The 16,667-nt window shown below is 38.8% G+C and overlaps 1 long non-coding RNA gene across 9 annotated transcripts in view; it reads left to right on the top strand.

Annotated features, from left to right (window-relative positions):
- LOC127490701 (uncharacterized) overlaps positions 1–16,667 on the top strand; it is a 405,434-nt gene that overhangs the window by 233,867 nt on the left and 154,900 nt on the right. Inside the window, exon 4 of one of the 9 annotated variants that reach the window (XR_016235407.1) lies at positions 11,207–12,052. The exons of the other annotated variants lie outside the window; for them this stretch is intronic. This is a non-coding gene — a long non-coding RNA (uncharacterized LOC127490701). Of the gene's footprint in view, positions 1–11,206; positions 12,053–16,667 lie in introns of those variants that run through there. 9 annotated transcript variants of the gene reach the window in all.

Genomic DNA, 16,667 nt, shown 5'->3' with positions numbered 1-16,667 from the left:
TTCCTGGCTCTGAGCTTTGGTCTGGCCCATCCCTGACTATGGAGGCCATATAGAGAGTGAACCAGTGCGTGGAAGATCCCCCTCTTTGTCTCTCTCTAACTCTGACTTTAAAATAAACATTTTTTTAAAGAAAGAGTTGGATCAATCTGGTTAAATTTGCACAGCTACTCTGAGACTAATTAGTACTAGTATCCTCATTTTACAATTAAATAAATTGGTGTTTCAGTACTAGATCCAAAGTCTCATAACTAATGATATTTTAACAATGGTAGTCAGATTCCAGAGCTGACCTCTAGGCAACTCGTTTCATTCTATAAGGATTATCCTTGAAAATTTAGTAGTAAAACATGTAATATGAAAAATTATATATGGATTTCAAAACATTTTTGCACAAAAATGGGCTTGTCTTGAATTGCACTTTCCATGAACTTTTTGAAGTACCTTCATGTAATCACTTGATTGCATGGTAATGGTGCATCAAGAGTCACTGTACAGATAGGGATTAATCGGACTAGAGAAGTTGGCTCCAATTTTCCAACTTGAAGTCCTAAAATGTGAATCTGAATTAGGGCTTATGTTTGTAATCTTTCAGTTTGGTGTGTGGCAAGAACAACAGCATGAATTTGGAGAGTCTAAAAAGATTATTTGCTTACAAAGACTTCAAGTAGATGGGACTGAATAGATAGTAACATTGACTTATGGTGGCCTCAGATAACACATTGAGTACATAAAAATAAATTAATCCATTTGTTCAGCAGACATCTGTAGAAGCAAGATATAAGGTTTGGAGGATGGGTACATAATAAGACTGAACATTACAGAGACAGGCCATGGGATACCCCCACTTCTCTTATGGGAGCTCCTTTTTAAAGTCCTGGATACTCTTCTTCTGATCCAGGTTCCTGCTAACATGCCTGGAAGGCAGCAGATTATGGCAGAAGTGCACAGGTTTCTGCCACCCAAATGGACCACCTGAATGGAGTTCCAACTCCTTGGCTGTTGCAGGCATTTAGGGAGTGAACTAGCAAATGGAAGATCTCTTTGTCTTTCTGTGTCTCTGTCTCCTCCTCTCTCTGTCACCCTGCCTTTCAAATAAATAACAAAATTTAAAGAAGGAGCGTTCAATGTGAGTTGAAATTGTAGCCCTGTTATTTGATAGTTCTGTGCTTTAGGTAAGTGATTTAACATCTCTGAGATTTCCTTTTTCACCTGTGGAATGGAAACAATAATCTATGTATAACAGATTTGTGAGGATTCAATGTTAAATGTCTTCATGGTGCATCCAAAATTATGTGTGCTCAAGACTAACTAATATTGGGATTGCTTAAATTAAAAGAGATAATGTACATTAAGTGCCTAGTTCAGTTGTAAGCACTACATAAATGGCAACTCTGCAACATGATGGAATCCTCATGTCTGATACCATGCCTCACATGGCTGCTAATCTAGTAGAAAGCAACAATTCAATAAGCAGTTATTAAAAGACAGTGTATTTGTAATAGAGAAGTATATGATAATGAGGAAATATCAAAGTCACCCAAGGTAATGTGGATTATCATAGAAAGCTTTACAGAGAAAGCCACTGTAGGAAAAAATGTCTTAAAACTGAAGTAGAATTATACTGAAAGAAGATGTGCTTAGAGGATATTTTGACAGAAAGCCGAAACAGAGAGGCTTTACTAATCATGAGATGCTAAGTGGAAACAGAAGAGAAATTTGTTGTTGAGATGTGCTTCCAGAAGGGACGGTGGTAGAGCCAAGGATCGATAGGTATCCAGGGTCCAGATCACACTGGATTTTGCTGGCCAGGTAAGGCCATTCAAGCTTCCACCCAGAATGTAACAGAACAGTGTCAAACTGTTAAGAGGTTTAAGATTAGGCTTGGGAGACAACACGTTACCAAAAGGGAGGATGCTGCTGCTTTTGCACTTTTTTGAAAATTCTAAATGAAGGCCAGGGTCCTCTCCCTGCAGGAGAGTAGATGATAGACTCCTGACTGAAGTAGGAAATTAGCAGTAACAACCTGTCCCCTGGATTCTGTTCTTTCTCAAATGCAAGATGACAGTCTTGGTTGGGACCAAAAGAAGCAGTGTTGCATAGGAATAGTATGTCAGATTATGGTGAGATTATAGCTTGACACACAAAATATTGATCCCGGCCATCAGCAAAAGAGTTTCAAAGGTCAGACATGGAGCCAGTGGATATACTCTTCACCTTTTCAGAAAAGAATCTGATACACAAGAAAACTGTCTGATGAAAAGAAGCAGACATTGACTTTGGAGCTAGATTAACTTGGTGTGTCAGACTAATACAAACACAAACCAGCTGCCCACTTGCCTACCTTATGTTCTTCCACAAAGATTTACTGAGCACTAGTAGTGTAATTGTAGATAAAGTTACTCTCTCTCTCTCTGATACCTTTTCCTTTCTTGAGAAATTAGGATCCTAATGCTTTCTTCAGAATTTCACCCAGAATCAGGTGAGATGAGGTATTTAAAAGCAGTCAGTACAGTGTTGGGTATACAGTAGGTGCTCAGTAAACATTTTCCTGTTTCTATTTCCCTCTTCCTGCTCATCATTAAATAAGCATTGACTGCCTTCTGTGTTCCAGTCACTACTGTGGGAACTGAACAGGGGATTGCATTCAGTGGGGGGAAGGAATAAATGAGTAAACCGAAAGACAAGACAGGTCTTAGTAGTAATGCATGCTATTCAGACAACAGCAACAATGTGACGAAGGATACGCTCAAAGGACTGCTAATTTTCTAGTATTCTGAGAGGTAATCTCTTAGAGGAAGTGACATTGGAGCTGAAAACTAAATTCAAAGAGAAGCCTGAAGTGCAAAGGCCCGGGATGATGCTTCTCAAGAGAGGGAGCGGCACATCAGGGTGAGCTGAAGTGGAAGAAATCTTGGAGTGTTAGATGCAGAAGGCAAGCCAGATTCCTGGAGCCTAAGATGCAAGGGATAAGTGAGCGACAAGGTTGGGGCGGCAGCCAGCAGCTTCCTGCAGACGAGCGTCCTGCTAGCAGAGCCAGTCGCAGCTGTCAGATGACACAGAGCCACTGGCAGGTCAGCATCCTCCCAGACAGTCCTCTTCCTGTGCATCGCCCCCTCCTACGTTACCGTGCCAAGTGTTCATTTCAGAGCTGCCGGGACATCTGGATGCGGCAGATAATTTTGCTGTTCCTCCAACACAGCAGTTCCCAAAAGAACAGACTCATGTCTTTAATCTTTTCCTCAATCTCTCAGTTGGTAGCATATGTCACTTTTGGAGATAAACATTTTATAATAGAATCGTAGCATTTACAAGTTAATAACAGAAGCAGATAAGAGTATTTAATAGGGTTACTGCAACAGAAGTAAAAAGTTCTCTAGGATTGCAAAGACAGAGTCTAAATAGGTGGTTGTGGAAAGCTTCGTGGAGGAAATCTCAAAGCAATTATTTCTGGCCTTCAAAGCTAGGGCATGAGATATTTTCCCATTTTTGTTTTTTCCCGTTAAGTTTTACTAATCTCGATATATCAAGATGCCTCTGAACACATTTATCCCTCCCATTTCTTTAGAATTGCCTTTATAGTTAAGAGAGATAACTCTTTTTTAAAATTTACTTCAATTTGGAATTAGGTACGTCTATACCTTACATTGGACCATTATGGTCCATCTTTTTCATATCCTTCCAGAGATGATGGGATTTCTTTTGCATTAGAAAATGTCAGCTTCAAGTACTTTGAGTAATTTAGGTGCTCATATTTGTAGCTAAATTCTGGGACCAGTATTTGGAGCAGTGATTGAAAAGCCTTTTGGGATGCGCTCGTCCTATATCAGAGTACCTGTTTGAGTCCCAGATCCTCTTCTAATCTAGCTTCCTGGTTATATGTACCTTGGGAGGTAGCTGATGAAGGCTCAAGAACTTGGATCCTTACGTCATGGCTCCTGGTTTCAACCTGGCCTAGTCCCAGATGTAATGGGCTTTTGTGGAGTGAAGCAGTGGTTTGAAGATTTCTTCCTCTCTCACTCATTCTTTCTCTCTCTCATTCTGTGTGTGTGTGTGTGTGTGTTTCAAATAAATAAAAATAAGTGGCCCAAACACTGAAGACTTGTAGTTATTGTAGAGCACGTAAACCTCTAGCTGCTTTTCTGGTTGCCAATCCAAAACCACATGATCACTCTCACTGTAGGCAGAGATGTGGGAAAAGTGTTTTCTTGTTTTGCACAGTACAGTCATTATTAACCTTTTTGTTCTTATATGTATTACAAATTTATTATATGTATTATATATTTAGTGTAAGGATTCATGGCACTAAGGAACATATGGGGGAAAGTTGAATAAAAGGGTATGGACTTGAAGAAGGCAAAATGATCACTTCTGGATAGACTGAGAAATGTCTGAGAATGGAAACTCCATTCATGTATGCATGCATAGGGAAGCCATTTCCAAGGAGGCAGGTACCCAAGGGATATTTAAGGACTTAATGGAAAATATGTATTAGAAAAACATGCATGGATTTCAGAAATTTTGATAGTCACATAAACTTACCTTGTATTCCACTTTCCATAAACTATTTTAAATTTTAATTATTTATATAAGATGAGCCAGTTTCATGTATTTCATATGTACAAATTTAAGAGCACATGATACTTCCCACTCTCTCCTCCCTCCTACCCATACTCCCACCCTCCTTCATCCTTCCCGTTTTACTTTTAATTTTTACAATGACATACTTTCAGTTTATTTTATAACCACAAGTTTAATGCTCCACCAAATAAAGATTCAACAAGTGGTAAATAGAAAAACGAATCTTCTTAAAGTGTAGACAAGTGCTGTAAACAATAATCAAATCTCAAATTTTCATTTTGCTCATATACATTACATTTTTGAGCTCTGTATGTTAATTACCAAAAATCAGGAAAATTGATTTTGTCTTTTGGGGACTGGCATATTTCACTAAGCATAATGGTTTTCAGTTGTATCCATTTTGTTGCAAAACGCCAGACTTCACTGTTTTTTATGGCTGATTAGTATTCCATATAGTACATACACCACATTTTGTTTATCAAGTTATTAGTTGTTGTGCATATGTGAATTCCGTATCTTAGGCTGCATCAGTTTCCACTCCTACCAACAGTAGATTAGGTTACCTTTTCTTAACCACATCCTTGCCAGCATTTGTTGTTTGTTTATTTCTGTTTGAAAGCCATTCTATGCTATAACTAGTACTCAAACAGCATTTTTCACTTTGTGTTTCTATGTGGGTGCAAACTGTTGAAATCTTTACTTAATGTATCCTAAACTGACCTTCTGTATGTAAAGAGAATTGAAAATGAATCTTGATGTGAATGGAAGGGGAGAGGGAAAGGGAAAGGGAAAGGGGAGGGTTGTGGGTGGGAGGGAAGTTATGGGGGGGGAAGCCATTGTAATCCATAAGCTGTACTTTGGAAATTTATATTCATTAAATAAAAGTTTAAAAAAAAGCCATTCTAAGGGAGGTAAGGTGAAACCTCATCATGGTTTCTATTTGCATTTCTATGATGGCTAGTCATCCTGAGCATCTTTTCACGTCTGTTGGCCATTTGAATTTCATTCTTGTAAACATGCCTGTACATGTCTTTTGCCTATTTCTCAAACGGATTACTTATTTTGTTGTTGTTGAGTCTCTTGAGCTCTTTATAGATGTGGATATTAATCTTTATCAGTTGCATAGCTTGCAAATATTTTCTCCCATTCTCTTGACTGCCTCCTCACTTTGTTGAGTGTTTCCTTTCAACAGTAGAAGCTTCTTAACTTGATGTAATCCCATTTGCCTATTTTTGCTTTTATTGCCTGTGTTCCTGGTATTTTTGTCAGAAGTCTTTGCCTATACTAATTTCTTTTATTCCTTTAGTAATTTGGTGGTATCCGATCATAAATTCAGATCCTTGATGCAATTAGAGTTGATTTTTGTATAAGGTGCAAATAGGGCTTTTGTTTCATATTTCTGCATGTGAAGATCCAGTTTTCCTAGCAGAATTCATTGAAGAAACTGTCCTTGCTCCAGGGATTGATTTTAAGTCATTCTTCAAATGTTAGTTGAATATAGATGCATGGAGTTTCTATTATGTTCCATTGATCTGTGTGTCTATTTTGTGCCAGTACCAGTTTGTTCAGATTATAATTGCTCTGTATGCAGTATGTATTGAAATGTGGTACTGTGATGCCTCCAGCTTTGTTTTTATTATTTAAGATTGCTTTACCTATTCAGGGTCTCTGTGTTGGCATATGAACTTTTCAGCATCTTTTTTTTTTCTAGAACTGAAAAGAATATCCTTGATACTTTAAATGAGATCATGTTAAATTTGTACATTGCTTTGGGCAGTATGGACATTGTGATTATAGTTTCTTCTAATCCACAAACATGGAAGGTTTTCTTTTTCACATTTTTTTCTGCCTTCTGTTTCTTTCTTTAATGGTTTTTAATATTCATTGTAACATTCTTTCCCATTCCTGACTAAATTTATTCCACAGTATTTAAATTTTTCATAGTTATTGCAAATAGTACTGATCTTACAAGTTCTATCACAGCCATGGCATTTTCTTTGCATACAAAGGCTCTTGATTTTGGGGTATTGATGTTATATTCTGAAAATTTATCAAATTCTGTTATGAGTTCCAATAGTCTTTTAGTGGAATATTTTGTTTCCATATTTATAGGATCTACAAACATGGATAATTTGGCTTCCTGTTTTCCAATTTGTATTCCTTTGATTTCTTTTTTCTAATGGCTTTGAATAAAAATTTCCAGAACTATATTGAACAGCAATGGTAATCAACATTTCCCCATTCAATATCATGCTAGCTGCGGGGTTGTCTTAAATTGCCTTGATTGTGTTGTGGAATGTTCCTTGTATATACCCAATTTGCTAAAAGCTTGTTTTATTTTTTAACCATCAATGAATGCTATATTTTATCAAATGCTTTCTCTGCATTTATTGACATAATCATATGTTTTTATTCTTTTGTTAATGTGATGTATCATATTTTTTATTTACATATATTCAATCATCCCTGCAGACAAGGGATAAATCCTACTTGGTCTGGGTGAATGATCTTTCTGATGTGTTGGTGGCTTGAATTAGATAGAATTTTACTGAGGATTTTTGCATCTGTTTTCATCAGTGATAGTCCATAGCGTTCTTACTTGGTTGTATCTTGGTTTTGGAATTAAGGTGATACTGCACTCACAGATGGAGCTTGGGAGGGTTCTCTGCTATTCAGTTGTTTTGAATACTTTGAGAAAATCGAATTTTTCTTTTCAAAATATCTGATAGAATTCAGCAGTAAAGCCATCCAGTCCTAAGTTTTTCTTTGTTGGGAGTGTCTTTATTCCTGATTCAGTCTCCATCTTGGTTATTGGTCTATTTAGGTATCGACTCAAAATTTTGTTTGCATGAGTCTAGAACTCTATATATTTGATCTGCATTTTCATATTTTTTGGTCTATAGCTGTTTGTAGTAATCTCTGATAGTTCTTTTTATTTCTGTGGTGTCTATTCAAACAAATCTTTTCCATATCTGGTTTTATTAATTTCAGTTTTCTCCTATTTTTTTAAGTTGGGTCAATGGTGTATAAATTTTGTTTATTTTTTCAAAAAACAGCTCTTCATTTCACTGTTCTTTTGTATTATTTGTTTGGTTTCAATTTTTTTCTTTAATAATTTCTTTCCTCCTAATTTTTTAATTGATTTATTCTTGTTTTCTAGGTCCTTGAGATGGATCATTGATGCTTTTCCAATTTCTTAATGTAGACACTAATTGCTATAAACTTCCCTCTTAACACTGATTTCATTGTATCCCATGAGTTTTGATATGTTTTGTCATCTTCATTCATTTCCAGGAATTTTTTTATTTCCCTTTTGATTTCCTCTGTGACTCATTGTTTATTCAGGAGCGTGTTGTTCAGTCTCCATGTATTTGCATGTTTTCTTGAGTTTAAGTTGTTAATTTTCAGCTTGATTTCACTCTGGTCTGATATAGCACATGGTATTATTTCAACATCTTTGAATTTGCTTTGTGGCCTAGCATAGGGTCTTTTTGAAAGTTCAATGTGCTGACAAAAAGAATGTGTATTCTGTAGCTATGGGGTGAAATGTTCTACAGATATCAACTAAGTCAAGTTGGTCCATAGTGTTGTATAGCTGTGTTGTTTCTTTGTTGATTGTCTGTTTGCTGATCTGTCCATTGATGGAAGTGGGGTGTTCTAGTTGCCTATTATTATTGTATTGGTATGTATGTCTCCCTTTCGATGCAGTAACATTTGTTTGAAATAGACAGGCTCACTGGCTTTGGGTGCATATACATTTTTGTTGAGGTGTGTTTCTTGTAGGCAGAAAATAGATGGGTTCCATTTTTGATCCAGCCGGTATGTACCTTTTAATTGAGAATTTAAGCCATTAATCTTCAAGGTTATTATTGATAAGTAATGACTTGGTCCTGGCATGTTTCTGTAAATATTTCTGTTGTGCACTTTGGATGTCCATTGTACTTAGGGGGTTTTCTGCCCTTGCTTTTTTTTTTTTTTTTTATAATGTTGACTATCTTTCTCTATTTCTGCGTCTAGCACATCATTAAGTATCATTTGTAAGAATGGACAAGTGGTAACAAATTCTTTGAATTTCTATTTGTTTTGGAAGATCTTTGCTCCACCTTCAATTATAAATTAAAGCTTTGCAGTACAGTATTCTGATGTGTCAGGTTTTTTTTTTTTTGGGGGGGGGGCATCTTGGACTGTGTCTCTCCATTCTCTCTGAGCCTGTAGAGTTTTTGATAAGAAATCAGCTATGAGTCTAATTGTAGATCCTCTGAAGGTATTCTAGTGTTTCTCTCATGCACATTTTAGAAACTTTTCTTTATGGTTTGCTGTTGAAAGCTTGCCCATGGCCGGCGCCGCAGCTCAATAGGCTAATCCTCTGCCTGAGGCACTGGGGTTCTAGTCCCGGTCGGGGTGCTGGATTCTGTCCCAGTTGCCCCTCTTCCAGTCCAGCTCTCTGCTCTGGCCCGGGAGTGCAGAGTGGAGGATGGCCCAAGTGCTTGGGCCCTGCACCCCATGGGCGACCAGGAGAAGCACCTGGCTCCTGCCTTCAGATCAGCGCGGTGCGCTGGCCGCAGCGGCCATTGGAGGGTGAACCAACGGTAAAGGAAGACCTTTCTCTCTGTCTCACTCTCTCTCTCTCACTGTCCACTCTGCCTGTCAAAAAAATAATAAAAGCAAGCTTGCCCACAATGTGTTGTCATGAAGATCTTCCCTGGTCATCTATATTAGGATGTCTATGTGCCTCCTATTCTTGGATGCCTCTTTCCTTCTCCAAATTACAGATGTTTTCTGCTGCTATTTCACTGAATAGTTCTTCTAATCCATTCTCTATTTCTACACCTTAAGAAAGCTCATTGATAGTAACCCATGAATTTTGAATAGTTTTGAGTTTTGAATATTTTCTCTCTTTTTGGATTTGAGATGTCACCAAAGATCTTCTGGCTGGGGTATTCTTTATTCTGTCTTACCAAGTCTGCTGTTAAGTCTTTCCACTATTTTTTTATTTGACATATTGAATTCTTCATATTTAATATTTCAGATTGAGTTCTCCTCAATATGTCAACCTCTTAGTAAAATTTTTCATCCATGTCATGATAGATTTCTTTAACTCATGCTTCTCATCATTTTTGAATAATCATATAATCATTCTTTTGAATTCTTTTGCAGGCATTTCACCATTCTCTTCACATTCTGATACTGAAGTGTTATGTTTCTTTACAGGAGTCATATTGTCTTCCTTGTTTATGTTTCTTGTATTGCAGTTCTGTGTTTATTTCTAGGCATCTTTGGAACCACTTACTGGTTTCTCCTCTGATGGATTTTATCTTTGAAATATGCCTCTGTGGCTTAGTGGTATTTCTGTACCTTCAGTGGCTATTCAGAAGCGTGTACTGGGTCGGGCTGGGGAGCTCCAGGTAGTGCTTGGGAGTGATGCAAGAGTCCAGCATGACATCCAAATTGGGTATGGTAGATCTCTGTTGTCAGCAGGGGCTAGGGAGGATCTCCTCAGCTGGTGTGATCACTGCCTCACCTCTTCTCTGCTAATGTGATCAATGCCAAGGGCAAGCCAATACCCTTGTATTGAATAGATATTAAGTCCCACATACCCATAGAAATATCTTCTTTTTACTCAGTTGTGGACTGAATGGGCATAATTATCTGTATTGGAGAAAGGAGCCAGGTATAATTACAAAATCAGAGATGTGTGGAATAGTCCCTAGCACTTTGTTTTTCAGATAATTATTGCCAAAATTCTGGATCTGTCCTCTGTGTCATTGATCAATTTTTACCTGATGTTCATCTTCCCCCAACCCATTTTCTACCAAAAGACGGAAAAATTTGAATCCTAAGAGCAGAGCAACTTTAGCAGATGCCTATGGGTTGATAACTTCATTCCAGTTTCTATTTATTGTCTAGCATGTTCAGAATGGAGAGTCATTTAGGAATTAATGTCCTGAGATAATACAGCAATATAACTTCTTATTTTGTCTGATGATGATAACATTAAAAGTTGGTTATCCAAAATTTGGAAAATTGAGCATAAATAATAGTTTACAAATGGGCTGTAACATTAGAGATTAAGAAACATGTACTTTATTATCTGTATTTTTCATTTGCTATATTCCTAATTGTGTAAAAACTTGCTCACAATAAATTTAATAAAAGGTAGGGGCATCTGAATGTCCCAGCATGAAAATGAACTGTATTGCCTTTTGATGGTAGGGATGTAGCAGTACTCATAATTTTTGCCTGTTTCTGTTCCCATTGGGTTGTTGTGGGAGCAATATATTATAGAGTTTGTAACTAGGATCCGGACCCAGAGTTCTGTGTTTGAAGCCTGACTCACAATAAGTATGTGACCCTAGTCAAATTACTTCCAGTGCCTTGGTTTCTTCATCTGTAAAATGGAGATGATAATGCAGTGCTGCATGGTGGTGAGGTAGCATGTAAGTGAATTAACACGTGCAAAAGAGAAGAGAAAACTGGGAGGCACATAGTGAATGTCTAGTAAGGTATGCAGCTCTTACAGGGAGACAAGCTCTAGTGCCTACTAGAGCAGTCAGATCATGAAAATGAATCAGGTATAAAAAAGGAAGTTCCTTTGGTCATTCTGTATTTTTCCCCATTTTGTTTACAGATGAGAGGAGAGAGAAACATCTCAAATGTGAAGGGGAAGGAAAAAAAACCATGACAAGCTCAATAAATGCAAATGAACTTGCCTTATTGTAATAGAACAGCAAGAAGTGGTGAGGACCTTGGAAACAGGATTTGGAAGATTATACTCAATCTCAGACAATTGCTAAGAAAAACTGGAAAATTAGATTATTTTGTGAACTTTAAACGTTGGCACCTAATTCAGTTTTTTTTAAACTTCCCAATGATTTTAGTAATATGTAATTTAAGACTACGATGGGCCCTTAAGTCACCAGTTAGAGACCCCTGAATTTCAGATAATGTATTCTGAATTCAAGTCCTGGAGTCCTACCTCTGGATCTGGCTCCTTCTGTGACATTGTTACTGAACAACATCCCAAATTTGTGAAAGGTGTTGCTAGAGAACTCCCAAACCTGTGTCTACTCACCTGACAGGCAGAAAGACAATCGCTGACATCAGAGTGGTGGAAGAGAGTAGATATTTGTTGCAAAATGCAGACCAAGGAGCTAGCCAGCTATTGTGTAATTCTTGGGCTCCCCAAGGATATAGGGGTAAAGGTTTTTAAAGATTGAAAGTGGGACTGGGAAGTGCATGATCAGCTCACATCCAAGTTCCTGGTTGTTGAGTGGTGCTTGTGACCTTATTTGATTGGTCAATGCTGTTGTGCTCTTTAGGGAATTCATAATTGTCAGGTGGCCTTCAGTTGGTCTGGGTTGGTGGAGGGAGGTTACATGTAGTTATCTTCTGCCCCAGACCTGCAATTTTCCTGCCTGGATCTGGAATTCCCCTAAATAAACTGCTTTGGACAATACTGGCCAGTAAAGATTTTTTTCTATTGAAGAAGCAAGTGACTTCTTGGGTCATGATTAGAACCTTGTGGGCCAGGCCGGCGCCGCGGCTCACTAGGCTAATCCTCCGCCTAGCGGCGCCGGCACACCGGGTTCTAGTCCCGGTAGGGGCGCCGGATTCTGTCCCGGTTGCCCCTCTTCCAGGCCAGCCCTCTGCTGTGGCCAGGGAGTGCAGTGGAGGATGGCCCAGGTGCTTGGGCCCTGCACCCCATGGGAGACCAGGAAAAGCACCTGGCTCCTGGCTCCTGCCATCGGATCAGTGCGGTGCGCCGGCCGCAGCGCGCCGGCCGCGGCGGCCATTGGAGGGTGAACCAAAGGCAAAGGAAGACCTTTCTCTCTGTCTCTCTCTCTCACTGTCCACTCTGCCTGTCAAAAAAATTAAAAAAACAAAACAAAAAAAAACACCTTGTGGGCCATCTGTACAACTCTCTCAATTCAGTGAATTCCTTTTGATAAAGGACAGACAAGGACATTCTGGATTAAGGGAAACTGTTAAAAGGCTGGGTCTTGCCTTACATTATAGAGGTTTGCCCCCAACTTCTGAATGTATTATCACATATTTATTGACTTCTGTAACTCTCTTGAAAAGACTGATAAATGTGCCTCTCATCTCTTCTCTACTCATTGTAAAGACTGATAAATATGAGTGTAAGTCGTCTAGAGATAGAAGTAACGAGTAATCCACCAGATAAAATAGCACGTGTTTCTTGTTCCTGTCCCTTGCCCACATAATCACTGCTTTGCCTTCCTGGGGAATGCCAGCCTTGCCTTAAATTGCTGAGTTCCGGCTGACAATGGACAGTCTCTAAGTCTTGCATCTGACTTTTGAAATGTCATCTTCCACTGAATGTGTTTAATTGCTTCCTCCTGTGAAAACACTGGGCTGTCCCTGCTGCTCTGTAGAGTGGAGAATAACAGTTCTTGGGGTTTTATTTTGATTACTACTTGCCGAGGAAGGAAATGATAAAATTCTTTGTGCTTTAAGGGCTGATTTGCAAAGCACCCTGAAACACCATTCGCTTACTCAGGTTTAAGGAAAGGGAGACAAAGATTCAAGGAATAACTTCTTAATAAATGAATTCATGAATGCTCATGAAAGGCAAGAGATGGAGGCAGACTGTACTTGACTTCTTGGGTGTTTGCTCTCATCATGGCAAAGTGAGGCATGCAAGATAGCTTCTGGAGGGGACCGGAGAACAACTTTCAGAACGAGCCAGAGATGCCTCAAAACAGTTACAGTGATGCTGAGTGGTGGTATTCATTTTTATTTCAAGCTCTTATCATACACAAAGATATGCATTCTTAGTACTGACACAAATAATGTATATGACATGATAAAGTTTCCTTAACAGTTGAGAAAGTGAGCACACACACACACACACATGCGTAATCACAGGTTGCTCCGCACAGAGAGAGACCTATCATGAGTACACAGTGGGCAAAAAAGATTGACCTGAAAGAATGGATTGGAGAGGAGAAGCAGAGAGGACACCAGGAAGCTCCTTCAGCCATGGTCTCTAGTGGAAGAGTTTCTTCCCTAATTATCGGTATCACTTGCGAGATCAGAGCAGTGTCTTCAAGCATGAGGCTACAATCACATGGTGCCTCCACAGGTTCCATGTGGAGCTTAATAGCCATGTTCTCCTGGCATCCCACCCTTAGATCCCAGATGAAACAGATGCATCCTGAGAAAGGGAACATTTTGATTGACAAGTAGGAGAATAGAATTATACATGGTAGCTTGGTGGGGTTTGCCAGGTGGCTTGCAGGCACCTCCAGTTCCAGCTCACATCTATCCAGCTGCTTGTCGACCCATATCAGTTAGACTGATTCTATGCTCACTCTCTACAGCAGGGTCAGAGGGAATGAAACACGGCCATTCTAACCACCCTGTTGCTCTCCCAATGTTAGGTTCTCCTCCTCCCATGAACTTTGAATTGGCAACATGGAGGTAGTTCTTACATACATAGCCATCACCTCACTCAGTCCTCTATCAAGGCTCTGCTCGATTTTGCTTCTTGTCTTACTCTGTAACACTACTCCATGTGTATTCTCAATTCTTTTTCCCCTTTGTCTTAGAGATTTTTTTTAATTTTGTTTTGTTTTTCATCTTTGCCTGTTATTTTTTTAGCCTGGAATGCCAAGTTTTCATCTCAAACTGCATGAATGTTGAATTCAGTTCAAGTTTGGCTTCCACCAAGAAGCCTTTCCTAATTTTATCAGTGCATTGGGGTCTGGAGACTGCTAAGAAATGAAAGTCTGTTTTTCTCTTCAAACAGTTCCTCTGTATGGCAGCCTATTCCCAGAAATATACATAAGTCTGAATAGCCAGAATCTAGGATATTTGGGGGCAATTTTTGTTGAGAGTAATAATCCCTTTACTTACAAATGATTAAGTCTAAATGTTTCCCTGCCTCTGCATTCTATTGCTACAGCAAGAAGGATTTTGGAAATGACTCAGGTTGTTTGCCATGACTTACTTCTCTTTTTTCCTGAGACTTTTAATATAGGCTTTAAAATTGCCAGTCTGTTTGTCTGCAGGGTCCAGTTTAGGAATGGTGGGAGATCTTTAGGCCTCTGTCTTAGGGCGTGTATTCCAGATGAGTTTATCAGAGCTTCCTTACACCAGTGTTGGGTTTCCAAGATGGCTAAAGAACAACAGAGAATTTGTTTTGTTTTTGCTTTCATCTCTATGTTACTCTCCATTGGGAATACCATACAAGCTGTGACTGCTCCATAGAACTCTCTTAATACCATCAATATTGTGAGTACTTTTTGAAATACCACTCAACATTTGAAAAAGAAAATTGGCCTGGTGAAGACAGCAGTATTTGAAGCTAGGATCTGTGAATTCCAGTCCAGATTCTGCCATTCTATGGCTACATGATTGTAGGACAACTGTCTAATTTCTCTATGCATTAGTTTCCTCCTCAGATTTATAAGAGTGGTTACAGTGCTAATATTTTAGGACTGTATTGAAAATTACCAGAAATGATGTTTACAAAGTGCTGAGAGCAATGCCTGGAACATAGGAAACATTCAGTGTTCATCATCGTTGTTGCTACACCCAAGTCCATCACTCATTATTCCATTACTGTATTCAGCCCAGTTGCCTATTTCTTGCCTATTTCTCTTGGCATATGCACATTACTCTCTCCACACTTTCAGTTCTGACTCAAGTCCATTTCCTGGGCACAAAAAGCATTTCAAGTTTATTTTCAAAGAGCAACTGAAGAACAACCTTGTGATGAAAATGTGTTATGAATAAACAACACAAATTTTAGAGCTGAAATGAGACTTAGATATCATCATATCCAAATTCTTATAGATGAGGAAACAAAGACCCCAGATAAAGAAGAATTCCTGAGCTCATTTTTTTAAGGTTTATTTATTTATTTGAAAGTCAGTTACACATAGAGAGAAGGAGAGGCAGAGAGAGAGAGTGAGAGAGAAACTTCCATCCACTGGTTCACTCTCCAATTGGCTGCAGTGGCTGGAGCTGCACTGATCTGAAGCCAGGAGCCAGGAGCTTCTTCTGGGTCTCCCACGCGGGTGCAGGGGCCCAAGGAGTTGGGCCATCTTCTACTGCTTTCCCAGGCCATAGCAGAGAGTGGGATCAGAAGAGCAGCAGCTGGGACTCGAACTGGCACCATATGTGTTGCCGGCACTGCAGGCGATGGCTTTACCTCCTATGCCACAGTGCCAGTCCCAGCTCTCCCTTCTACAGATGGACGAGAAGGGCAGGTCAGTTACTGGGGCAAGTCACTAGGGTTCACTTGCTTTGTAGTGCAGTCTGTGAGACCATAAAACCTTTTATATCTTAGAATCTCCCTGAAGGATTTCAAAATAAAAGGGGGTGGCTACCTTTGCATCCAAGATAATCTCTGTGTTAATCTAAACATACCTCCAAATGACTGTATTTCTGATTCACTAGGCATGTTGTATTCATTTGTTAACTACCCAAGGTCATCTTTCAAAGATACCTCAAAAGGTTTTATAAATAAGTTTAGAGGTCAGTGTTCTGTGTCTCGCTACTGAGTAATTAGTTTCACCTATTTAGGATAAAAATTAGCAGAAGGATTCACATAATAATGTACACAGTACAATGAGTGTAGCCACACATTAAAATGCTTTTTGTAATTTTCTAAGTATATGATCTTTCTCAATGTACCTCTTATTAATGTGACTTCTTGCATTGTCTCCATCATAACAGTAAGTGATTTCCCCAATTACTGAATGTTTTTTATTTTGAAACTTACAAATAATTGCTATCTGAAAAGTTGACCTTAAATTATTTTTCCTGTACTAATTAAACACCAACAAGAATGTATATATACATACATAAATGTCATAAGCTCTCCTCCAGTGCCAAATAACCAATGCCATCCTCTTTGTAATTTTCAGGTAATTATTTTGTTAATCAGGGTTTTTCTCATGATCAGTAATTAAAACACTACTAAAGTCACTTTGAGAAATCAATTGGTATCAAGCTATTATGGAATATCTCACCAACAGTAAGTAAAGAATATACTACTTTCACAGAGAGATATTAAGCCTTGATAAAGACTCTGGGGGAAAAAAAAAGCTAAATTTAAG

This window comes from Oryctolagus cuniculus, chromosome 6 (assembly GCF_051225735.1).
Source record: "Oryctolagus cuniculus isolate XC-2025 breed Fujian yellow rabbit chromosome 6, ASM5122573v1, whole genome shotgun sequence".
Taxonomy (NCBI): Eukaryota; Metazoa; Chordata; class Mammalia; order Lagomorpha; family Leporidae; genus Oryctolagus; species Oryctolagus cuniculus.
The sequence above is the reverse complement of the archived record's forward strand: the minus strand, read 5'-3'. Positions and strand labels throughout refer to the sequence as shown.